This window comes from Arachis hypogaea, chromosome 20, assembly GCF_003086295.3.
Source record: "Arachis hypogaea cultivar Tifrunner chromosome 20, arahy.Tifrunner.gnm2.J5K5, whole genome shotgun sequence".
NCBI classification, from domain to species: Eukaryota; Viridiplantae; Streptophyta; class Magnoliopsida; order Fabales; family Fabaceae; genus Arachis; species Arachis hypogaea.
Window position 1 is genome coordinate 84,064,944 of NC_092055.1, and position 27,977 is coordinate 84,092,920.

The window sequence follows — 27,977 nt, forward strand, 5'->3', positions numbered from 1 at the left end:
AACTTTTTAAAACTTAGTTGTTTCTTATGAGTCAAACCAAATTTTCAATTTAAAAAAAAAAATCTTATCTTTTTCAAAATCTTTTTCAAAAATCAAATCTTTTTCATTTTTCTTAGTTATTTTCGAAAATTCTAAAAATATTTTTCAAAAATATTTTTCTTATCTTTATCACATAATTTTCGAAAATAACATCATCAATTAATATTTTGATTCAAAAATTTCAAGCTTGAACTTGCTTGTTAAGAAAGATTCAAACTTTAAGTTCTAGAATCATATCTTGTGATTTCTTGTGAATCAAGTGATTAATTGTGATTTTAAAAATCAAATCTTTTTCAAAAATAATTTCAATCATATCTTTTCAAAAATATCTTTTTATCTTATCTTTTTCAAAATCATATCTTTTTCAAAAATTTGATTTTAAAATATCTTTTCTAGCTTCTTATCTTCTTATCTTTTCAAAATTGATTTTCAAATTTGTTTCAACTAACTAACTAACTTTTTGTTTGTTTCTTATCTTTTTCAAAATTACCTAACTAACCCTCTCTCTCTAATTTTCGAAAATATCTCCCTCTTTTTCAAAAATTCTTTTAATTAACTAATTGTTTCAAAATTCAATTTTAATTTATTTCTTCTTTTAATTTTCGAAAATCACTAACTCTTTTTCAAAAATTATTTTCGAAAACCTCCCCCTCTCATCCTCTTCTATTTATTAATTTATTTACTAACATCTCTTCCTCACCCACCAAAAATCCGAACCCCCTCTCTCTCTGAGTTCAGATTTTCTATTCTTCTTTTCTTCTACTCACACAGGGACCTCTATACTGTGGTAAAAAGGATCCCTATTATTATTTTTCTGTTCCCTCTTTTTCATATGAGCAGGAGCAAGGACAAGAATATTCTTGTTGAAGCAGATCCAGATCCTGAAAGGACTCTGAAGAGGAAACTAAGAGAAGCTAAATTACAACAATCCAGCAAGCACCATTCAGAAATTTTTGAACAAGAAGAGGAGATGGCAGCCGAAAATAATAATAAAAATGCAAGGAGGATGCTTGGTGACTTTACTGCACCTAATTCTAATTTACATGGAAGAAGCATCTCCATCCCTACCATTGGAGCAAACAACTTTGAGCTGAAACCACAATTAGTTTCTCTGATACAGCAGAACTGCAAGTTTCATGGACTTCCATCTGAAGATCCTTTTCAGTTCTTAACTGAATTTTTGCAGATCTGTGATACTGTTAAGACTAATGGAGTAGATCCTGAAGTCTATAGGCTCATGCTTTTCCCTTTTGCTGTAAGAGACAGAGCTAGAATGTGGTTGGACTCTCAACCCAAAGATAGCCTGAACTCTTGGGATAAGCTGGTCACGGCTTTCTTAGCCAAGTTCTTTCCTCCTCAAAAGCTTAGTAAGCTTAGAGTGGATGTTCAAACCTTCAAACAAAAAGAAGGTGAATCCCTCTATGAAGCTTAGGAGAGATACAAGCAACTGACCAAAAAGTGTCTTTTTGACATGCTTTCAGAATGGACCATCCTGGATATATTCTATGATGGTCTGTCTGAATTAGCTAAGATGTCATTGGATACTTCTGCAGGTGGATCCATTCACCTAAAGAAAATGCCTGCAGAAGCTCAAGAACCCATTGACATAGTTGCTAATAACTAGTTCATGTACACTTCTGAGAGGAATCCTGTGAGCAATGGGACGCCTCAGAAGAAGGGAGTTCTTGAAATTGATACTCTGAATGCCATATTGGCTCAAAACAAAATATTGACTCAGCAAGTCAATATGATTTCTCAGAGTCTGAATGGAATGCAAGCTGCATCCAACAGTACTCAAGAGGCGCCTTCTGAAGAAGAGGCCTATGATCCTGAAAACCCTGCAATAGCAGAGGTGAATTACATGGGTTAACCATATGGAAACACCTATAATCCCTCATGGAGAAATCACCCAAATCTCTCATGGAAGGATCAACAAAAGCCTTAATAAGGCTTTAATAATGGTGGAAGAAACAGGTTTAGAAATAGCAAGCCTTTTCCATCATCCACTCAGCAACAGACAGAGAAATCTGAACAAAATACTTCTAATTTAGCAAACTTAGTCTCTGATCTTTTCTAAGGCTACTGTGAGTTTCATGAATGAAACAAGGTCCTCCATTAGAAATTTGGAAGCACAAGTGGGCCAGCTGAGTAAAAGAGTCACTAAAATCCCTCCTAGTACTCTCCCAAGAAATACAGAAGAAAATCCAAAAGGAGAGTGCAAGGCCATTGAAATGACCATCATGGCCGAATCCAAGGAAAAAGGGGAGGACGTGAATCCCAAGGAGGAAGACCTCCTGGGGCATCCAGTGATCAATAAGGAGTTTTCCTCTGAGGAACCAAAGGAATCTGAGACTCAACTAGAGACCATAGAGATTCCATTAAACCTCCTTATGACATTCATGAGCTCTTATGAGTATTCCTCTTCTGAAGAGAATGAGGATGTTACTAAGGAGCAAGTTACCAAGTACCTTGGTGCAATCATGAAGCTGAATGCCAAATTATTTGGTATTGAGACTTGGGAAGATGACCTCCCTTGTTCACCAATGAACTAAGTGATCTGGATCAACTGACATTGCCTCAGAAGAAACAGGATCCTGGAAAGTTCCTAATACCTTGTACCATAGGCACCATGATCTTTGAAAAGACTCTGTGTGACCTTGGTTCAGGGATAAACCTCATGCCCCTTTCTGTAATAGAGAAACTGGGAATCTTTGGGGTGCAAGCTGCTAAAATCTCATTAGAGATGGTAGACAATTCAAGAAAACAGGCTTATGGACAAGTAGAGGACGTGTTAGTAAAGGTTGAAGGCCTTTACATCCCTGCTGATTTCATAGTCCTAGATACTGGGAAGGATGAGGATGAATCCATCATCCTTGGAAGATCCTTCCTAGCCACAGCAAGAGCTGTGATTGATGTTAACAGAGGCGAATTAGTCCTTCAATTGAATGAGGACTCCCTTGAGTTTAAAACTCAAGGACATCCTTCTGTAAACATGGAAAAGAGGCACAGTAAGCTTCTCTCAAAACAGAGCCAACCAGAGCCCCCAAAGTCAAACTCTAAGTTTGGTGTTGGGAGGCCACAACGAAACTCTAAGTTTGGTGTTGAACTCTCATATCCAAACTCTAAGTTTGGTGTTGGAGAGTCTCAACAATGCTCTGAACATCTGTGAGGCTCCATGAGAGCCCACTATCAAGCTATTGACATTAAAGAAGCGCTTGTTGGGAGGCAACCCAATTTTTATTTCTCTAATTTTATTTTATTGTTATTTCATGTTTTATTAGGTTCATGATCATGTGGAGTCACAAAATAAATCAAAAAATCAAAAACAGAATCAAAAATAGAAGAAGAAAAGTCACACCCTGGAAGAGGATCTTACTGGCGTTTAAACGCCAGTAAGGAGCACCTGGCTGGCGTTCAACGCCAGAAAAGAGCATGGATCTGGCGTTGAACGCCAGAAACAAGCAGCATCCTGATGTCCAGACGCCAGAAATGCACAGTGAGAAAGGCTGGCGTTCAACGCCAGAAATATGCTGCATCTGGGTGCTGAACGCCCAGAACAAGCATCAATTCGGCGTTTAAATGCCAGAATTGCATGCAAAGGCATTTTACATGCCTAATGGGTGCAGGGATGTAAATCCTTGACACCTCAGGATCTATGGACACCACAGGATCCCCACCCACCTCACCCTCTTTCTCTCCATTCATGGTCATCCCATCTGTTTTCCATTCACCACTCACATCCATACACACATCCCTCCATCTCCTCCATATCTTCTTTTTCTTCTTCTATTCTTTCTTCTTTTGCTCGAGGGCGAGCAACATTCTAAGTTTGGTGTGGTAAAAGCATAAGCTTTTTGTTTTTCCATTACCATTGATGGCACCTAAGACCGGAGAAACCTCTAGAAAAGGGGAAGGGAAGACAAAGGCTTCCACCTCCGAGTCATGGAAGATGGAAAGATTCATCTCAAGGGTCTATAGCTCAGTGGTAGAAAATGTGGCTGCAAATCAAGAGATCCCTGAGATACCTCAGGGGATGCACTTCCCTCCACATAATTATTGGAAGCAACTGAGGATAGAAATACCAAAAATCACTAGGGATCAAGCCACAAAGGCAAGGAAGAGACATAGAAGAGCTCAAGGACATCATTGGTTCCTCAAGAAGAAAACGCCACCATCACTAAGGTGGACTCATTCCTTGTTCTTAAATTCTCTGTTTTTCGTTTTCTTTATGATTAAGTGCTTATCCATGTTTGTGTCTTATTACATGATCATTAGTATTTAGTAACTTTGTCTTAAAGTTATGAATGTCCTATGAATCCATCACCTCTCTTAAATGAAAAATGTTTTAATTCAAAAGAACAAGAAGTACATGAGTTTCGAATTTATCCTTGAACTTAGTTTAATTATATTGATATGGTGACAATACTTTTTGTTTTCTGAATGAATGCTTGAACAGTGCATATGTCTTTTGAAGTTGTTGTTTAAGAATGTTAAATATGTTGGCTCTTGAAAGAATGATGACAAGGAGACATGTTATTTGATAATCTGAAAAATCATAAAAATGATTCTTGAAGCAAGAAAAAGCAGCAAAGAACAAAGTTTGCAGAAAAAGAAAATAGTGAAAAAAAAAATATAGAAAAAGCCAAAGCTCTTAAAACCAAAAGGCAAGAGCAAAAAGCCAATAACCCTTAAAACCAAAAGGCAAGGGTAAATAAAAAGGATCCCAAGGCTTTGAGCATCAGTGGATAGGAGGGCCTAAAGGAATAAAATCCTGGCCTAAGCGGCTAAACCAAGCTGTCCCTAACCATGTGCTTGTGGCGTGTAGGTGTCAAGTGAAAACTTGAGACTGAGCGGTTAAAGTCAAGGTCCAAAGCAAAAAAAAGAGTGTGCTTAAGAACCCTGGACACCTCTAACTGGGGACTTTAGCAAAGCTGAGTCACAATCTGAAAAGGTTCACCCAATTATGTGTATGTGGCATTTATGTATCCGGTGGTAATACTGGAAAACAAAGTGCTTAGTGCCACGGCCAAGACTCATAAAGTAGCTGTGTTCAAGAATCAACATACTGAACTAGGAGAATCAATAACACTATCTGAACTCTGAGTTCCTAATAGATGCCAATCATTCTGAACCTCAATAGATAAAGTGAGATGCCAAAACTATTCAAGAGGCAAAAAGCTACAAGTCCCGCTCATCTGATTGGAGCTATGTTTCATTGATAGTTTGGAATTTATAGTATATTCTCTTCTTTTTATCCTATTTAAGTTTGGTGTTGTGATGAGCGGATAATTTATACGCTTTTTGGCATTGTTTTTAGTATGTTTTTAGTAGGATCAAGTTACTTTTAGGGATGTTTTTATTAGTTTTTATGTTAAATTCACATTTCTGGACTTTACTATGAGTTTGTGTGTTTTTCCGTGATTTCAGGAATTTTCTGGCTGAAATTGAGGGACTGGAGCAAAAATCAGATTCAGAGGTTGAAGAAGGACTGCTGATGCTGTTGGATTCTGACCTCCCTGCACTCAAAGTGGATTTTCTTGGAGCTACAGAACTCAAAATGGCGCGCTTCCAATTGCGTTGGAAAGTAGATATCCAGGGCTTTCCAGCAATATATAATAGTACATACTTTGGCCGCGTTTAGACGACGTAAAAGGGCGTTGAATGCCAGTTCTATGCTGCTGTGTGGAGTTAAACGCCAGAAACACCTCACAAACCAGAGTTGAACGCCAGAAACACGTTACAACCTGGCGTTCAACTCCAGAAAGAGCCTCTACACGTGTAACATTTAAGCTCAGCCCAAGCACACACCAAGTGGGCCCCGGAAGTGGATTTATGCATCAATTACTTACTTCTGTAAACCCTAGTAACTAGTTTAGTATAAATAGGACTTTTTACTATTGTATTAGACATCCTGGATTGTATTTTTGATCCTGTGATCACGTTTTGGAGGCTGGCCATTCGGCAATGCCTAGACCTTTCACTTATGTATTTTCAACGATAAAGTTTCTACACTCCATAGATTAAGGTGTGGAGCTATGCTGTTCCTCATGAATTAATGCAAAGTACTACTGTTTTTCTATTCAACTCAACTTATTCCGCTTCTAAGATATTCATTCGCACTTCAACATTGATGTGATGAACGTGACAATCATCATCATTCTTCCACAAACGCGTGCCTGACAACCACTTCCGTTCCACTTTAGATTGAATGATTATCTCTTGGATCTCTTAATCAGAATCTTCGTGGTATAAGCTAGATTGATGGTAGCATTCATGAGAATCCGAAAAGTCTAAACCTTCTCTGTGGTATTCTGAGTAGGATTCTGGGATTGAATGACTGTGACAAACTTCAAACTCGCGAGTGCTGGGTGTAATGACAGACACAAAAGGAGGGTGAATCCTATTCCAGTATGATCGAGAACCTCAGATAATTAGCCGTGCTGTGACAGAGCATTTGGACCATTTTCACAATAGGATAGGATGCAGCCATTGACCACGGTGATGCCTCCAGATGATTAGCCATGCAGTGACAGCGCATCGGACCATTTTCACATAGAGGATGAAAAGTAGCCATTGACAATGGTGATGTCCTTATATAAAGCCAGCCATGGAAAGGAGTAAGAATGATTGGATGAAGACAGCAGGAAAGCAGAAGTTCAGAGGAATGAAAGCATCTCCATACGCTTATCTGAAATTCTCACCAATCATATACATAAGTATTTCTATCTTTATTTTCTGTCTATTTATTATTTATTTTCGAAAACTCCATAACTATTTTATATCCGCCTGACTGAGATTTACAAGGTGACCATAGCTTGCTTCATACCAACAATCTCCGTGGGATCGACCCTTACTCACGTAAGGTTTTATTACTTGGACGACCCAGTGCACTTGCTGGTTAGTTTTATCGAAGTTGTGAATGAAAAATGATTTATTAAGACGTGCGTACAGAGTTTTTGGCGCCGTTGCCTGATATCACAATTTCGTGCACCAAGTATGCAGGATCTGTGCTGATTACAGTCATTATACTGATGAATGTCTGCAGCTCCAGGAAGACAACACTGTGGCAGCCACTCACAACTTCTATGACTGCCCGAACCAAAGTGGCAACTACAACCAAAGTGGCGACTATAACCATGGATGGCAAGATAACTCCAATCAAGGCTGGAAGGATAATTCTAACCATGCCTGGAGAGATAACTTTAACAGAGGAGGCAGAGACAACAATGGAAACCAGAGGTGGAATACCAATAACAACAACAGACAGCAGAATCAGAACAAACCTTATAGGGCACCTCACCTAAGACAGTCTCAGGGAACCCAGCACAACCAACAACAGGTTTCTCAGACTACTTATTCCAATTCCTCATCAAATGATGAGATGCTTCGTTCTCTTGCGCAAGGACAACAAGACATGCAGGCACAGCTGAACTCTAGTCTGAATGGCTTAACTGCCACTTTACGAGCTCTCGTCTCCCGGATGGATTCCACACTTAATACCATACATCAACCTTCAAGACCCAGTGGAATTCCTTCTCAACCACTGCCAAATCCCAAAGGTGGCATAAACACCATCACTCTGAGGTCCGGAACCATATTACAGGAGAGGAACCATGAGGAGCCAAGCCCACCAGAACACGCCTCAGCTGAAGATGTGGTGGAAGTGGAAGATGCTGAAGAGGAAGAGGACGTACAAGACATAGCTGAAGAAGAAGAAGTTCAACCACAGAATGAAGCACCAAGGGATGCAGAAGCTGCAAATCGCGCCCATCCTATCCCCTTTCTACAACTTGCAAGGAAGCCAGAAAGCAGATGGAACTTGATCCCAAAATAGTAGAAATATTCAAAAAGGTCGAGGTAACTGTTCCCCTTTTTGATGTTATTCAACAGGTACCTAAATACGCAAAGTTTCAAAAGGATTTATGCATACATAAAGATAAAATTAATGAATTAGAAACTATTCCTTTAGGTAGTTCTATATCTGCTTTAATGGGAGGTGTACCTGAAAAATGTAGTGATCCAGGCCCATGTATGGTTAACTGTACCATTGGAGGTGTGATATTTTCTAACTGTATGTGTGATTTAGGAGTGTGTGTTAGTATAATGCCTTTCTCTATATATGATACTTTGAGGCTCCCTCCCTTAAAAAGGTTAGCAGCTCGTTTTGTGTTAGCAGATAAAAGCATTATTACAGTAGTTGGAATTGCTGTAGATGTACTAGTGAGCATTAAGGGGCTCACATTTCCCATTGACTTCTATATCCTGGAAATGCCTCCTAATGACTCAGGAAGACCATCATCAATCCTACTTGGAAGACCATTCCTGAAGACTTCAAAGTTCAAGCTAGATGCATTCTCAGGAACTTACTCCTTTGAGATAGATGGCAAAACATTGAGTTTCAGTTTAAATGAAGCTATAAAGCATCCTCCAAAAGATCATTCTATCTTTCAGTGCAACATTATTGATGAAAATGTAGCTGAAGTTCACCAAGAAGAATTAGAAGAGAAGTACATAGAGCAAGGTCCAAGTGTGGGGATAATTTCTGAAAACAATGAGAACACTTTACTATTATCACCAGTCCTAGATGATCCAGACCCTAGTTATGAGCAGAAATTAGAATTAAAGCCCCTCCCTCCATACCTCAAGTATGCTTACCTTGAGGACAAGCAGAAGTTTCCAGTTATCATTGCACAGGAACTCACCTCTCAACAAGAAGAGCAACTGCTCAGTGTGCTGAGAAAATACAAGAAAGCAATTGGATGGAGCTTGGCGGATATAGTAGGCATCAGTCCCCAAATTTGTGAGCATAGAATATTCTTAGAAGAGGGAGCAAAGCCTGTCCGTCAACCTCAAAGAAGATTGAATCCCACCATCTTAGAAGTTGGCAACAAGGAAGTGACCAGGCTACTTGAAGCAGATATCATTTACCCCATCTCAGATAGCGAATGGGTCAGTCCAGTACAAGTGGTGCCCAAGAAGTCTGGAGTCACAACAGTAAGAAATGAGCATGGAGAGCTCTTGACAACTAGAGTGCAGAATTCATGGAGAGTTTGCATTGACTATAGGCGTCTCAACCAAGCCACTCGTAAGGATTATTACCCCTTGTCATTCATTGATCAAATGTTTGATCGCCTGTCAGGTAAATCTCATTATTGATTTTTTGATGGTCATACAGGATATTTTCAGATTCATATAGCTCCTGAAGATCAGGAAAAGACTACTTTTACATGTCCCTTTGGAACATATGCTTATAAAAGAATGCCTTTGGGTTTATGCAATGCACCAGCTACTTTCCAAAGATGCATGATGAGTCTTTTCTCTGATCTCATTGAGAACTGTATGGAGATTTTTATGGATGATTTTAGTATATATGGTGATTCATTTAGCCTTTGCTTAGTTAGGTTATCTAAAGTATTAGACAGGTGTGTTAGTACTAACCTTGTATTAAATTTTGAAAAATGTCACTTTATGGTAAAATAAGGAATTGTACTAGGACATGTTGTATCTAATACTGGCATTTTTGTAGATCCAGCAAATGTGGATGTTATTTCTAGTTTACCTTACCCCTCCTCCGTGAGGAAAGTCTATTCGTTCCTTGGCCACGCAGGTTTTTATAGGAAATTTATTAAGGACTTCAGTAAGGTAGCATTGCCTTTATCCAGATTGCTGCAGAAAGATATTGAGTTCGAGTTCAGTGAGGATTGTATGTAGGCATTCGATAAGCTGAAGATCGCTCTGACTCAAGTTCAATTGTAAGAGGACCAGACTGGAGCCAGCCATTCGAAATTATGTGTGATGCTTCCAACCATGCAGTAGGAGCGGCGCTGGCTCAGCGCGAAGGTAGGATCCTTTTGTAAACGCCTATGCATCTAAGACTTTAGACGCTGCTCAATCTAATTACACTACTACTGAAAAAGAGCTTCTAGCTATTGTTTTTGCTCTGGATAAATTCCGAGCCTATTTACTTGGTACTAAGGTAGTAGTGTACTCAGACCATGTAGCTCTAAAATATTTATTAGCTAAAATGGAGTCCAAACCAAGGCTAATACGTTGGATACTGCTGCTACAAGAATTTGATTTAGAAATTAAGGATAGGAGTGGTAACCAGAATTTGGTAGCAGACCACTTGAGTCGCCTTGAGCACATTAAGGATGATTCTACTCCTATAAATAATAATTTCCCATTTGATGGCTTACAAGCAGTATCTGAAGTAGTTCCTTGGTATGCACCTGTAGCTAATTATCTAGTTAGCGACACCTTTCCTCCAAACTTTACTAAGCATCAAAGAGACAAGCTAAAAAGCGAGTCCAAATATTATATATGGGATGATCCATATCTATGGAGGTGTGGTGCTGACCAGGTAATTAGACGGTGTGTGCCTCAATCAGAATTCCAGTCCATTTTAGAGGCTTGCCACTCATCTGATAGTGGAGGACATTTTGGCTCTTAAAGAACAGCTAGAAAAATTCTAGACTGTGGATTCTGGTGGCCTACTCTTTTTAAAGACACTGCTAAATTTTGTAAATCTTGTTCCCCATGCCAAAGGTTTGGTAATATATCCAGGAGGGATGAGATGCCTCAACAGATTATGCTTTTCTGTGAAATTTTTTATGTTTGGGGCATTGACTTCATGGGTCCGTTTCCAAATTCTAATGGTTACTTTTATATACTGTTAGCCGTAGATTATGTTTCTAAATGGGTGGAAGCAATTCCTACCTATACTGATGACACTAACACTGTCGTTTCCTTTGTTAGAAACCATATTATTTGTCGCTTTGGATCACCACGAGCAATCGTGAGCGATCAAGGCACCCACTTTTGTAACAGGAGACTAACAGGATTACTCAAGAAGCATGGGATAATTCACAAGGTAGCAACAACTTATCACCCCAGACCAATGGGCAGGCAGAAGTCTCTAACAGAGAGATTAAATGTATTCTGGAGAAGATAGTAAAACCTCATAGGAAAGACTAGAGTGCCAGGCTACAAGATGCAGTCTGGACATATAGAACAGCGTATAAGACACCCATTGGGATGAGCCCCTTCCGCTTAGTATACGGAAAGGCTTGCCACCTTCCAGTAGAGGTGGAACACAAGGCCTTCTGGGCTGTGAGGGAGTGCAACATGAATCTTACGAAAGCTGGTGTTGAAAGAAAGCTGCAACTAGCAGAACTAAAAAACCTTCGCCTAGAAGCATATGACAACTCCAGGCGTTACAAGGAGAAAATAAAGGTTGTCCATGACAAGCACATTAAAAGGAGAGAATTCAGACCAGAGGAGTTAGTTCTTTTATACAACTCCAGACTGAGGCTTATGCCAGGCAAACTGAGATCAAGAAGGGAAGGCCCCTACAGAGTAGAAAAGGCAGAGCCATACAGAGTTTTCCACTTGCGTCATCCTACTAGCTCCAAATTCTTAAAGGTCAATGGACATCGCCTGAAGCTTTATCAGGGTGAAAAGATGAAGAATCGTAAGGAACTAGAGGTCTTCCTCTTAGAAGACCCAACCAATAGTAGCATGGTGCACGAATTGTGAATCACACTTTTCACAACGCGTACCACTAACCAGCAAGTGCACTGGGTCGTCCAAGTAATACCTCACGTGAGTAAGGGTCGAATCCCACGGAGATTGTTGGTTTGAAGCAATCTATGGTTATCTTGTAGATCTTAGTCAGGAAGTCAATTATGTTTATCAGTTGAATTGCGAATAAACAATAGAGCATGGATTAAAGGTTACTTGTTATGCAGTAATGGAGAATATGTTGGAGTTTTTGGAGATGCTTTGTCTTCTGAATCTCTGCATTCCTCTGTCTTCTTGTTCACGCACGCACGTCCTCCTATGGAAAGCTATGTGTTGGTGGATCACCGTTGTCAATGGCTACTGATGTGCATAAACTTGATATGCTACGATTTAGGAAATTGCACGATCGGCAAAATTCCTTCCGGCAAGTGCACCGGTTATCGTCAAGTAAAAACTCACAATAGAGTGAGGTCGAATCCCACAAGGATTGGTTGAGTGAGCAATTCGGATTAGAAGTATGTTCTAGTTGAGCGGAATCAAGATTTAGATGAGAATTGCGGAATGTAAAATTGCATGAATTAAAGAGCGAGAAGCTAAATTGCTGAAATTAAAAGGGATGGGGGTGATTGCATGAATTTAATTGCAGAATGTAAAGAGAAAGTGGTAAATCAGGAATGGGGAGTTCATTGGGTGTTAGGAGATATTGAGATCTCCGAATCAAAACAACTTTTATCCCTTCCTCAACCAATGCATTCATTGAAATTTGCTTGGCAATCTTATATGATTGGATCCCAATCCCTTGGCTCACCAATTCTCTCTAAAAACAAACAAATTCCCAATCCCTTGGTTTAAATGTTCATAAGAAGAGATGATGCTCGATCACTGATTATACCACACAGTTTCATGAACCACAATTTGGTAGGATTACATGTCACAATATCCATCCAAACCCCAATCCAATTCACTGTGAGAAAGCTTCTCTAGCATGAATCCTCCATTCCTTTCCCAAGGTTCCGAAGGATTCCAATTATGGGTAGTTTCTTTCCCAAGACAACTACCCAATAGAATTAGATCGAGAAGCTTTCTAACAAAATTCAAGAGAAAAGATTGAAGAAGAAGATAAAACTATTATTGATTCATTGAATTACAATAGAGCTCCCTAACCCAATGAAAGGGGTTTAGTGAGTCATAGCTCTGAATTCAATTACAAAACTAAAAGAAAATGATCCAAAGTTCCCCCTCTCTCAAAAAAAGTACCTACTAACTTAAATTCTATCCTATTTATACACTTTCTAAATTGAGCTTCTGTTGTGTTTCTTGGGCTTTGAGGCCTTTCCCTGATTTCCTTTTGCTTTGGGTTTATGGTCCATAATCCTGATGAGGCTGTGATCCACTTCTGTAACATTCATTGAGCAAACTTAGTGATAAACAAGTAATGACACAAGACTCAACAAATTGAAGCTCCAGACTCATCAATTCTTCAGGCCCAATCCCATAAACCATGATATTCAATTGGGTTTCATACCATAATACGTTTAAGTTAATGTTTGTGCTCAAATGCTAACTTGAACTTCAATATATTTGGCCCAGAAACCCTTTCAAAAAGTGGCGTTTAAGTTGAAGTTTAAGTTTTAGTTTAAGGTTAAACTGAAACTTAAACGTGGAAATGGAAGAAAACAACCCAGGAGTGTGAAATGTCGAACACGTTTAAGCTTCAGTTTAAGGTTAAACTGAAGCTTAAACGTGGAAATGAAGAAAGCAACCCTGGAGGAGCAATTGGGTCGAACACGTTTAAGCTTCAGTTTAAGGTTAAACTGAAGCTTAAACGTGGAAATGAGAAAGCAACCCTGGAGGAGAGAAATAGTCGAACACGTTTAAGCTCCAGTTTAAGCTTAAACTGGAGCTTAAACGTGGAAATGCTCCTGGTGCCTTTCTTACTTCTGGCGTTTAACCTCCAGTTTAAGGTTAAACTGGAGGTTAAACGTGGAAATGCTTCCTGGTGCGAATTGTGTCGAACACGTTTAAGCTCCAGTTTAAGGTTAAACTGGAGCTTAAACGTGGAAATGCTCCCTTGGTGAAATTCTCATTCTGGCGTTTAACTTCCAGTTTAAGGTTAAACTGGAGGTTAAACGCCAGTTCCAGCATTTCTTAGCCTTCATGATTCTGGCGTTTAAGCTCCAGTTTAGGCTTAAACTGGAACTTAAACGCCATTTCCAGCATTATATGGTTTGGTAGTTTAAGTTCCAGTTTAAGCTTAAACTGGAACTTAAACTCCACATGTGATATTCAAGCTTCCTTTATTAATTTTGTTGCTTCCTTGCCTAGCCTCTTCTTCCCTGAAATCATCCAAACAGTTGCATCAAAGTCTTGCAAAATTTCATGAGAAATCTTCCATTCATAGCATTCAAGTAATATAACTAAAAACTCATGGAATTTGCATCAAAATCATACTGTTTGGATGGTTCATTGCTTTGTTATTCATTTAACCATTCTTGGTTACTTTAAGCTCAAGAAAATGCATAAAACAACTAAAACTAACAGAAAAATGCTAGTGAAACTAGCCTAAGATGCCTTGGCATCAGCTACCTTCCATCCTTCCAGTGAAAACTACGCTCACGCGCTCTGTCACAGCACGGCTAATCACCGGTTGGTTCTCGATCCGGTTGGAATAGGATTTACTATCCTTTTGCGTCTGTCACTAACGCCCAACCTTCAGGAGTTTGAAGCTCGTCACAGTCATTCAATCCTTGAATCCTATTCGGAATACCACAGACAAGGTTTAGACTTTCCGAATTCTCATGAATGCCGCCATCAGTTCTAGCTTATACCACGGAGATTCTGATTAAGAGATCTCAGAGATACTCATTCAATCAGATATAGAACGGAGGTGGTTGTCAGGCACACGTTCATGGTTTGAGGAAGGTGATGAATATCACTGATCATCACTTTCATCACAGTTAAGCGCGAATGAACATCTTAGATAGGAACAAGCGTGTTTGAATAGAAAACAGAAATACTTGCATTAATTCATCGAGACACAGCAGAGCTCCTCACCCCCAACAATGGGGTTTAGAGACTCATGCCGTCAGAGAATACAAAGTTTAGATCTGAAATGTCATGAGATGCAAAATAAGTCTCTAAAAGTTGTTTAAATACTAAACTAGTGGCCTAGGTTGACAAAAATTGGATAAACTATGATGGATGATGCAGAAATTCACTTCTGGGGCCCACTTCTGTGTGCTGGGGCCCACTTGGTGTGTGCTGGGGCTGAGACTTAAGCAATTCACGTGCAGAGGCCATTTGTGGAGTTGAACGCCAGTTTTTGTGCCAGTTTGGGCGTTCAACTCCAGTTTTTGATCCTTTTCTGGCGCTGGACGCCAGAATTGGGCAGAGAACTGGCGTTGAACGCCAGTTTACGTCGTCTATCCTTGTGCAAAATATGGACTATTATATATTGCTGGAAAGCCCTGGATGTCTACTTTCCAACGCAATTAGAAGCATGCCATTTCGAGTTCTGTAGCTCCAGAAAATCCACTTTGAGTGCAGGGAGGTCAGAATCCAACAGCATCAGCAGTCCTTTTTCAGCCTGACTCAGATTTTTGGTCAACTCTTTCAATTTCAGCCAGAAAAATATCTGAAATTACAGAAAAACGCACAACTAATAGTAAAGTCCAGAAATATAAATTTTTCCTAAAAACTAATGAAAATAGACTAAAAATTAACTAGAACATACTCAAAATTATATGAAATTATCCCCAAAAAGCGTATAAAATATCCGCTCATCATAGCATAATGAGCCTGAAGAGCGTCCAACTTAAGGACGTAAAAGCAAAGTGCTAGGTGGGAGACAACCCACCATGGTATGATCGTTCCGTTTAAGTCTTAGCTTTATTTTTACTCTATTTTATTTTTATGATGTTAATGACTCTTCTCATCATCCCTGCATATAGCTGCATATAGTTTGCATTAGCATTCTGCATATCTTAAAAAAAAAAACGCACGCGACGCGAAAGCGACGCTGACACGTCCGCGTTGGAAGAAAAGCAATTTGAACAGAAAGTCACGCGAGAGCGTGGCTGGAGGTGTGCCTTAGGCACAAACATGCCCACGCGTCTATGTGCCCCACGCGGTCGCGTCATTTTAAAAATATGCCTCCCACGCGTCCGCGTCACCCACGTGAACACGTGCCCCTAAAAATCGACGTAAAAGAGGTGTATGGCAGTAATTTGTGATGGAGCTGGGCTGGAATGATGCTGGAAGCACCAGCCCCATCACGCGGCCACGTCGTCCTCCAAATATGCCCATTCACGCGATCGCGTCACCTTAAAATTTGGCAAAATGAGTTTTAAACAGAGAGTTGCACGAACGCATGGCTGCCCTCGTGCCATTCGCATAAATCAAGTCACGCGACCGCGTGACCCACGCGTTCGCGTCACTTGAAAACACCACAGACCACGCGACCGCATCACTCACACGTCCGCGTCACATGCGGCGCACAGATTATCCACATCAGCCAAAATATCCTATCTTTTCTTTTCCCAATCCTAATTTTTCTTTTCCCTTCTTACTTCCTTCTTCCCCCTTTTTCCTTCTCTACTCATTCTCACTTTTTATTTTCTCCTGCCTTATTTTTCACATCCATTATCAAGGTTCTTTCCTTTCTTTCTTTACTTTTTACTTTTCTTTTATTAATGTTTTATTTTTCTTTTCACTTTCATGATCTACATTTTTCCTTTTCTTTCTTTTCTTTTCTTTTTATTCCTTTAATTGGTGTTACAAATTTATTTGGGTCATTATTTAATTCTATATTTTGCTTGTGAATTTGTTTGACAATTATATATTATTTTTCATAAGGGATTGCTTGCATGTTCAATTTCCTACTTTCAATAACATATTCACCATGCATGCCAAGTGTTTGTGAAAAAGCCCGTATAGAATTGTGCATTATTTTAAATTTTTCTATTATTCTATTCTAATGCCTGTTTTTCACAAAACTCCTTTTATATTTGATTAATTTAATTGAATTGTCAATACAAACAGGTTATTAGTTTGAAAGGCTTGCTAATCTAACTTGGACATTGAATGCTTGATCTATGCTACTCATGCCTTTGCCAGCATGCCAATAAACATCTTGCATTTAATTGCCATCACATGCACTTGCTATATTACCTTTGATAAACTTTTCACATGTAGTCTAGACCATGTGTTAACGACATCCTTCTTTATCGTGCATTAATTATCACCCTTAATATTCGCTCCCTTGCTCGAACTCTTAGCTTTACATGTACTTACCTCTTTCCTTTTTCAGGATGGCCACCAAGAAAGGTAAAGAGAAACCTACTCCCAAACCACCAGCAAGGAGAGGAACAAAAAGAGCATTAGTGGAAGAACCATCTTCAACAGCGGTGAAACCCTCAACAAAATGAATCAAGAGGATCATTAAGGTCGACGAAAACGAAAAAGCCTTCCCAGCAAAGGAAACTGCGCGGTTCACTAACCGCTATTGTGAGCAGATGTTCCCCATCCTAGCAGCAAGGAACTATAACAATAAGCACCTTCTCATCCTGCCAACCCGCATTGCTGAAATTGTTGATCCCCGCATTGAGCAAAGACACTGGGAATTCCAACGGAGACAGCCACGGCAGGTTAATCTATCATGGATACTTGAATTCTACTCTAATTTTCACATGCCAACCATGGAGTCTGTCTATGTCCGTCAGAAGCAAGTCCCCATAACTGAAGAGGCCATTCAACAAGCCTTAGATCTTCCTTTTGCTCCAAAAGGATTGGACGCATTCCAAGAAGCCTCACTCAAGCGCTTAGATCTTCCTCAATTTGACTGGGACACCATGATAAACCACTATTTTATGGTTTATAATGTGTTTAATTGTGTGGTTTTATCATGATCTTTACCCACTTATTCATATGATTAGCATGCATTTATATTTCCTTCCTAAAATTATTACATGATTAAAAACTTGCTTCCTAGAGACTTTTAATTATGTATTTTAATTCTCCTTTATTCCATTCGATGCCGTGATCTGTGTGTTAAGTGTTTCAGGCTTTATAGGGCATGAATGAATTGGAGATTCGAAAGGAAGCTTGCAAAAATAGAAGGAACACAAGAGATTGAGGAGATGACCAGCGAGAAGAGATGCGGCTGCATGACTCACGCGACTAATGAGCGGATAATTTATACGCTTTTTGGCATCGTTTTTAGTATGTTTTTAGTATAATTTAATTAGTTTTTATTATATTTTTATTAGTTTTTAAATAAAAATCACTCTTCTGGACTTTACTATGAGTTTGTGTGTTTTTCTGTGATTTCAGATATTTTCTGGCTGAAATTGAGGGACCTGAGCAAAAATCTGATTCAGAGGCTGAAAAAGGACTGCAGATGCTGTTGGATTCTGATCTCCCTACACTCGAAGTAGATTTTCTGGAGCTACAGAAACCCAATTGGTGCGCTCTCAATTGCGTTGGAAAGTAGACATCCTGGGCTTTCCAGAAATATATAATAGTCTATACTTTGCCCAAGGTTTGATGGCCCAAACAGGCGTTACAAGTCAGCTCAAGAAATCTGGCGTTTAACTCCAAAACTGGAACAAAAGCTGGAGTTAAACGCCCAAACTGGCACAAAAGCTGGCGTTTAACTCCAAAAAAATTCTCTACACATGGAAGCTCCAATGCTCAGCCCAAGCACACACCAAGTGGACCCAGAAGAAGATTTCTGCATTAATTACTTATTTCTGTAAACCCTAGGCTACTAGTTCTCTATAAATAGGACCTTTTGCTATTGTATTAGAGAGAAGCTTTGGACGTTTAGTCCCTAGACCTTGGAGGCTGGCAATTCGGCCATGCTTACACCATTATCACTTTTGTATTTTCAACGGTGGAGTTTCTACACACCATAGATTAAGATGTGGAGCTCTGTTGTTCTTCATGAATTAATATAAGTACTATTGTTTTTCTATTCAACTCAAGTCTATTTCTTCTCCAAGATATTCATTCGTCTTCAACTTGATGAATGTGATGATCCGTGACACTCATCATCATTCTCACCTATGAACATATGCCTGACAACCACCTCTGTTCTACTAGCAATGGCTTGAATGTGTATCTCTTGGGTTTCTAATCTAAGATTGGAACCTTCGTGGTATAGGCTAGAATTATTGGCGGCCATTCCTGAGATCCGGAACATCTAAACCTTGTCTGTGGTATTCTGAGTAGGATCTGGGAAGGGATGACTGTGACGAGCTTCAAACTCGTGATTGTTGGGCATGTGACAGACGCAAAAGGATCAATGGATCCTATTCCGACATGATCGAGAACCGACAGATGATTAGCCATACGGTGACAGCGCATTTGGAACGTTTTCACTGAGAGGACGGGAAGTAGCCATTGACAACGGTGATGCCCAACATAAAGCTTGCCATGGAAAGGAGTATGAATGATTGGAAGAAGGCAATAGGAAAGCAGAGGTTCAGGAGGAACAAAGCATCTTCATACGCTTATCTGAAATTCCAACCGAAGAATTACATAAGTATCTCTATCTTTATTTTATGTTTTATTTATCTTTTAATTATCAATTCTCCATAACCATTTGTATCCAGAATTTTAGTTTTTAGATCTAGTTCTACTCCTCCTCTAGGTTTTCTCTCTACACATTCATAGTTCTTAGGATTTTATTTCTATTGCTTTTTGCATTGGGATATTGAGAAGAGTTATTACCTCATCAAGACTTCGTCATTCTAGTTCGTTTTCTTTACTTGGCTTTACTCTTCGATGTCCTTTAATTTACTCAATTTTACTATTGGATTATTTTAGAATTTATTAATACAAGAATTACTTTTATTTTTAATTGATTCCTTTGAGTTTTATTTATCATGTCTTTAATTCCCTTTCCTATGTTATGAGTTCTACATTCACAATGAGCGAGTAGTTCCCTAACTTGATGGGGAGTTGATTGAAAGGAACCCTTGAGTTGGGATGCTTAAAAGAAAAATTGTAATTGGGTTTATTGTTGGAATGATCTCTAGTCACTGACACTAGTCCTTTTAAATTGAGCGGATTGGAACTTGTGAAAAGAAACAGCATTCCAACTTGTTTGACTTTCCCTTACCTAGTAAGGGATAACTAAACAGAACAACCTTCAATTATCAATTAATCTTGAGAGTACTTCAACAAGAATAGGGCTTCCAACTAATCTACTCCCAGTCAAGGCTTTTATTTAAATTATTTAATTTCTCTAATTTAATTTCCTGTTTATTCAACTCAAACTATTTTGAAAACATTTGATTAATAAAATAGCACACCTTTCTGCAACTCGTTGGGAGACGACCTGGGATTCATACTCCTAGTATTTTAATTTTAATTTTTGTGACACCCTTCTAAATTGATAAGCAGATTTCTGGTTGGTAAAGAACTATACTTGCAACGCATATCTTATAACAATTCTTAACTTTCAGCCCAGAACACACAGATTAGAGGCTATAAAGTGGAGGAATGCATCCATTCATAATCATGCTTTTCATAATTCACTTTTCATAATTTAGATGTAGTTTTTAGAGAGAGAGGTTCTCTCCTCTCTCTTAGATTTTAGGATTAGGATTCCTCTTAAAGGATTTAGGATTCAACTCTTCATCAGGTTCAATATATTTCTTTTACTTTATATTTATCTCTTATTTTCAGATACTTTAATGCTTGTATTAGTTATGTTGCCTAATTGGCTTATGAACTTTTTCATGTTAAGATTTGAATATTTTATTTAATATAATTGAGGTATTTCAGATTTATCACTTCTTCTATTGTTTGTTATTAATTAATGTTCTAAGTTGGATCCTAACTTGATTTTAGAGTTGATTAATATTCGGAGACCCTTGAGTTGAATTATGTAACGACCCAACTCCCAGTATGCCATGGTCATACAAGAAGCCAAGTGTTACCAACTTGTTCTCCCTAATTATTAACTATTACTTAATATATGAGCCTGTTCCTTGTTAGAACGTTGCCAATTTTACGGGTAACTTTTTTTTTATTCGTTGCGGATGATCAGATAAAGTAAACAAAGCATACATTGAGGGTAACAGAAAAGCAGCATAAAGAAACATAGAGGTACAGTTAACAATATTCATCTTGTACACTATAACAAAACATGTAGCGTTCACAAAAGGTCAAGTCAGTTTACATCCCCGTCATCCTACGTAGCTAATATATACACGACACTCCCAGGGCCTGGCCCATACAAAAAGCCGCTAAACTGGCGCCCAGGCTAGCCTAACCACTATATAGCTCCTAGCTCTCGGGTGTACTAACACAAGTGAGAGACTGACTAATAGATAATGTCAGATTAGAGTGTCTTCAAAAGAATGCCCCCACTGCTGTTAAACTATATCTACACATGGCCGTTCGGAGAATCGTCGTGAGGCTCATCCATCTCCTTCTCTTCGTCCGCAGCTACAGCCATACCCTCAGATCCACCAGAAACACTGCTATTACTATGTACAAAACCATTCGCGAGTACAGGTCCGTTCGCGTAAATAGGAGCTGTCCCACCGTCCGGTAGTGCCGACTCATTAGGCTGTGGAAAATCGGGGATCGGCTCAGGGGGAAAATCGCACTCTGGTGGTATCACAGGTACGTAGTCATCAGCTAACTCAGGCTCTTCAGGAATGATAGGCTCAGGTACCGCCTCATTCAAAGGTTGAGCTGGTATAGGGTGCTCGGGATTATCAGGAAAAGGATGTACAGGTGCGTCAGGATGTAACCAGGATAAGGGAAAGTCGTAAGGAGCATCGGGGTCAAAATGCGGGCTAGACAGAGGATGTTGAAAAGCTCGATTAGGTAACGCATATCGTCTAATACGAGGCTCCAAACCCATAATGAAGTAACTGTGATGTACCGGATCCTCGTAGACGTAAGGGTCCTCGAACTCATAGAAGATCACGCCCGTCTCCATCTGAGGGGGGAGGAAGGGAGAGAAGGGGTAAGAACTGGGGAGTTCTTAGTAGGGTCGGGGTTATTAGTTACGTTCATTTATTTGATTCCGATTAGCAGATAGATATTAGAATACAGTAAAGTAGTAAACAGTAGTTAAAATAGATAGGGAAAACAGAAAACAGAACACAAACAGAACAGTGCAAGAAAATAAAGCATAGACATAGCACTCAAGCAAACAAACATAAAGAAATTGATCAAACACAAGTAGGAATGCAACAGAGAATAATGAACAGACAAGAATGATGCATGTCTAGTCCTAGCATTACTAGCCGGATATGGCTTTCCTGTTGGCTATACCCCTGTGTACAGGAAATAACCCCTCTGCCACCACAGGGTCCACTGCACGCAGGAAATAACACATCTGCCAGTGCAGGGTTGTAGGCCGACACACCTTCTGTATACAGGAAATAACCCCTCTGCCACTACAGAAATGGAACAGGTGGTCACGGTACTTCTGTAGCAGGAAATAACCCCTCTGCCTTACAGAAATAAAATATGGATCTGTACCGCAGGAAAGCGTTTCTCAGTGGTTGCACCATTATCTATCTGACTGCTACAATGCAGTAGATGAACATATAGATATCTCTGAGGTTGCCTTAATGCAACAGATGACCTCTCAATAGGTCCTCTACTCTTTATCATATTACTCTCTTCGCTTTGTCTCTTTATTCTGCTCTGTTTGTTCCTTTCTCTGCGCTTCCTCACTTTATTCTGCTTTCTCTATTTAACGTATGTATTTAAAGCTTATGTAAATTTCGGTATGAACAGTTAGCCTATCCCAAGTATAGGTTCATTAAGTTTATACTGAAACAGTTTAACTTTTCATATAATACCTAACCCTATTCGCAATTCCAGGACTAACTATGTTGCCCTAATTCGTTCACTAGTCTCTGTCTGTTTTTCTGTCATTAAAACTTTACAGACTTTTTCTTCGATTTTTATCTTTTCTTCAACTTTTTATCTTTTATTTATCTTTGCCTCACTAATATGTTTTTACCACTCCCTAAGTGTTTTATGAAGGTAATTATGAGATTCTGCGCTTAAAGTTGTCTTTCTAAAGCTTTTACAGAAAACTGCCTTTTCTACATTATTTTATTATTTTTATTAAAATATTATTTTTAATTAAATATTATTATTTAATGTTTTATTATTATTTATTATTTTATTAATATATTTTCGAAAATTAACTTTACTTTAACCTTTAACCTTTAAAATTTACTTTTTACCACCCGTAACTTTTAATATTTCTACTTTTACCACCCTAACTTTCAGTAATTACCAAATAACCCCTCAAACACCAAAATAATTACTTCCTTGCCCTTTTATGAATCAAAAAGGTGTTCTTCATTGTTCTTCACCACACTCAAAGTGTTCTTCATGTTCTTCATAAATTCTTCAGATTCTTTCTCTGTTTTTACCCGTTTTTCAGTCTTTTCAGCAACCGATTTTTACTATAATTCATAATAAATTAGAAGCCACTAAAACCCCATCTTTTCTACATGATTTCAACACAAATTGAACCTCAATTTAAGCTTAGGGTTTCATTTTTCCAGCTGCCCAAGAACATGAACTTTAAAGCTTGAATTTCATCAAATTTCATCAAAATTTCACCAAATTTTCACCAAGAATCAATCATATATGCAACCAATTTTTAGCACAGCCAAATAATACAACATTCACACATCTCAAACACAAATAATCAAGATTAATTTCGTGGCACCCTACCTGGTCTTGCTGCTCCTAATTCAATCAAACTTTCAGGTGGTCCTTAAGCACTTTTTCCTCCTAAATCACATCAAGAAAACATATATTTAAGCATGTTTCCTTGAAACTGAATCAAAAGAGAGATGGTACAGCCAACTCACCTTGATCCCAGCCTTGATAAGTCATATGATCATGTAGAGAAAGAAGAGAGGATCATTTTGGTCGGATTGGAATTTTGATTTGAGTTTTAGTTCAGCAGAAATCAAGCTTTGAAGATTTGGAACTAAGAACTTTTTTCTCTTTTTCTCTCTACCTATTTTCGGCCACAAAGTGAAAATGAGCCAGCCTTGGGGGTTTTGGGGGTGTAGGGTGAGTTGTGATTGGTTGGCTTGGAGGTGGATTAAAATAATATTAAAATATCTCAGGTGTATAACTACTAAAACTAGATGTATCGGAACATTTGTGAAAACATCTCTAAAAATTATTTTCTGAGCTACTAGCATAAATGACACTAGTAACATATTTATTATGAGAATAAAACATGAATAATGAGGCCTTAGCATTGCTAAAGTCATCAGAGAGTGCTGGTGCTAAGCTGCACCAGTAAACTGTGAACCCGGTTAAATCGGTTTTCTGTTTTTAACTAAAACTGACCAGGTAACCTTATAATATTATTCAAGAAGCTTCTAATACTAATATAATGATAATATCATCCTATTATCTCTCTTCTCTCATAAATCGAGTCCGGTTTGTCAAACTGAGACTATTTACGAAAAACTGAATTAAAATTCCTAACCGATACGGTTCAAAAACTAAGTTCTTCGCGACTGCATTATCGAGCTTGCCTCGGGAATGGTTCTAACTTAAAGATAACATAATGACAATGAGGATTGAGATACTTGATGATATATCAAAGGTTTTCCCCTTACTGATTTTCCGGAGAAATTCGTACTTTCAGAAAAGATCTCGCGTACTCGAAAATCGGGGTTGTTACATTCTACCCTCCTAACAGAAAATTTTGCCCTCAAAATTTCAGTTACCTGAGAATAAATGCGGGTAATCGGCTTTCATCTTATCTTCCAGTTCCCAAGTGTGCTTTTCTTCTCCTCTTTGTCCCTAAGCTACTTTGACTAAGCGAACAATTTTGCCTCTTAGCTGCTTATCACCTCTTTCTACGATCTGAACTGGTGATGCTTGATATGTCAAATCGTTTCGTAACTGTACTGTCTCTGGTTGTAAAATGTGACTCTCGTCGGGAATATATTTCTTAAGTTGCGAGACATGAAAAACATCATGAAGGTTTGACAATATGGAGGAAGGGCCACTTGATAAGCTACTAGTCCGACTCTTTTAAGTATTTGGAAAGGTCCTATGTATCGGGGGTTAAGCTTTTTAGTCTTAAGAGCTCTACCTATTCCAGTAGTCGGGGTTACTTTAAGAAAGACATGGTCTCCCTCACTAAACTCTAAGGGTCTACGTCTATTATTGGCATAGCTCTTTTGACGGCTCTGTGCTATCTGGATCTTCTGGCGAATCTCTTTTATCTTCTCAGTAGTTTTTTTGCACTAAGTCTGGACCTAAGACACTGGCTTCTCCGTCATAATTCCAACACAATGGTGTCTGACATCTTCTTCCATAGAGAGCTTCATAAGGTGCCATCCCGATACTTTGTTGGTAACTGTTGTTGTAGACAAACTAGACCAATGGCAAATATCTATCCCAATTGCCTTGGTTATCCATCACACAAGATCTTAGCATGTCTTCCAATGTCTGGATTGTCTGCTCTGATTGTCTGTCTGTCTGAGGATGGTAAGCTGTGCTCATATGCAATTCTGTTCCCAACGCTTTCTGGAAAGCTCCCCAGAATCTGGAAGTAAACCTCGGATCTCGATCTGAAACAATTGATGAAGGTATTCCGTGCAATCGTACGATTTCTTGAATATATATCCGTGCCAGCCTTTCTAATGTATAGTCAACTCGAATCGGAAGGAAGTGCGCTGATTTTGTCAACCTCTCTACAATTACCCAAATGGCATTGTGTCCAGTTGAGGTCCTTGGCAATCCCGTGACAAAATCCATAGTGATCTGCTCCCATTTCCATTGTGGTATTTCTAAGGGTTGCAGGGTTCCTGACGGTTTCTGGTGTTCCACCTTCACCTTCTGACAGGTTAAACATTTTGAGACATAATCAGCTACCTCTTTCTTCAAGCCCGGCCACCAGAACATTTGTTTTAAATCCTGATACATCTTTGTTACTCCAGGATGCATAAAAAATCTACTTTGATGAGCTTCTGCAAGAATCCTTTGCCGCAAATCTCCAGAGCTAGGCACACAAATTCTGTTCTTGTATCTCCAGAGGCTGCTACGATCTAGTCTTACAGCTTCTGGTTCCTCTACTTTCATCCGTCTCAGCATCGTCATCATTTCTGAATCCTGTGCTTGTGCTTGCTGAATCCTAATCTTAAAATCTGGTGTTATATGCAATTGGGCCAAACGGACTCCACTTGATGTCTCAGTCATAGCCAACTTAAGGTCCTCAAATTCTGCGAGTAACTTTTCTTCCTTTATCATCATCCAAGAGATATTCAAATTCTTCCTGCTCAAAGCGTCTGCCACCACGTTCGCTTTTCCTGGGTGATAGCTTAACTTAAAATCATAATCCTTCAGGAACTCCATCCACCTTTGCTGTCGCATATTAAGATCCTTCTGGTCAAAGATATACTTTAAACTTTTGTGGTCAGAGAAAACTTCTAGCTGAGCGCCATACAAATAGTGTCCCAGATCTTCAGAGCAAACACTACTGCAGCCAACTCCAAGTCATGCGTCGGATAATTTCGTTCATGAGGTCTCAGCTGCCGGGAAGCATAAGCCACCACATTTTTGTCTTGCATCAGCACACATCCAAGTCCTTTATGAGAAGCATCACAGTATACTTCAAAAGGTTTCTGTGGGTCGGGTAGTACTAATACAGGTGCAGTTGTTAACTTTTCCTTAAGCATTTTGAAACTTCTATCACACTCAGCCGTCCAAACGAACGAAACCTCCTTTCGTGTAAGGCTAGTCAGAGGTAAGGCTATCTGAGAAAACCCTTTAATAAACCTCCGGTAATATCCAGCTAGTCCGAGAAAACTCCGAACTTCTGTAACGGTCGTAGGTGGTTCCCATTGCACTACTGCTTCAATTTTTAAAGGATCCACTGCAATTCCTCTCTGTGATATAACGTGTCCCAAAAATGACACCTTCTCTGTCCAGAACTCGCATTTTGATAGTTTAGCATATAACTTCCGAGTCCTTAGTATCTGCAATACAGTCCTTAGATGCTCTTCCGAACTGATCAAGGTACGGACGAAAAATAAGATTCATGTAATCCATGAAAATCGCAGGAGCATTAGTTAGTCCAAACGACATAACCGTATACTCATAGTGACCATATCGAGTTCTAAATGCAGTCTTTGGTATATCTGACTCTTTCACTCGAATCTGGTGATAGCCCGATCGCAAATCAATCTTCGAAAACATAGTTGCACCTTTTAACTGATCCATTAGATCATCTATTCGTGGAAATGGATACTTGTTCTTGATAGTGACTTTATTTAACTGCCGGTAGTCTACGCAAAGTCGCATTCCACCATCCTTCTTCTTTACTAGCAATACCGGAGCTCCCCAAGGTGATGCACTGGCACGAATAAATTTCTTTCCAAGTAGCTCATCCAACTGCTTCTTCAACTCTGCAAGTTCAAATGGTGACATCCGGTACGGTGCTATGGAAATTGGTCCGGTTCCAGGTACTAGTTCAATGCTGAATTCTATCTCTCGCTGAGGAGGAAACTCAGGTATGTCGTCCGGGAAAACATTAGGAAATTCCTTCACCACTCGGATTCGTTCTAAGCTTAGTTCACTATCATTCGAGCTAGCCGCTAACAGAACGTACCCCTCACCATCACTCCCGTCTAATGTAACTCTTACAGAAATCAGATATAAAGTATGAGATAGAAATGGATTAATATCTAAACTATCAGACGGAATAACAGCAGTTCTTTCATAGCAATCAACGAAAACATGATACTTAGATAACCAATCTAACCCTAGAATAACTTCTAAGCCACATAGAGGCAAACAGATTAGATCATGTATAAAAGTTCTGTTCCTAATAGTGAATGGTACTTGTAGGCACACTAAACTAGTCAAAGCATTTTGGGATGCAGGTGTATGGACAATCAGATCAAAGTTCAACTTAAAGAAATCTAGTCCCAACTCACGAGCAACAGTTAAAGAAATAAAGGAATGCGATGCACCCGAATCATACAGTACAGTTAGAAATCGATTCTTGACGTAACACTGACCTTGGATCAGGGCGTCTGACTGCATAGCATCATCAGCAGTCATGGCAAACACTCGACCTTGTTGCTAGGTTCACACTGGATTCTGAACAAACTTTCTTGGGTAGATCCTAGTTGTGTGTCTAGATTCCTCACAAGTAAAACAAGCGTTCATTCCTTACAGCATCCAAATCAGACATAGCCATAGCCATGGAGATCAAAATAGCTATGAAGATAGCTGTGCCTCGCATCGATTCATCATTCGAAACCCGATTAAACTTTGCCTATTCGCAGTCATTATGGTCCTTGTGATGACATGTCACCATGTCATGTTTTTCTATGCTTTTTCCTTTGTTTTCAATAGGTTTTATGCACTTTCTTGAGTCATAAGCAAGC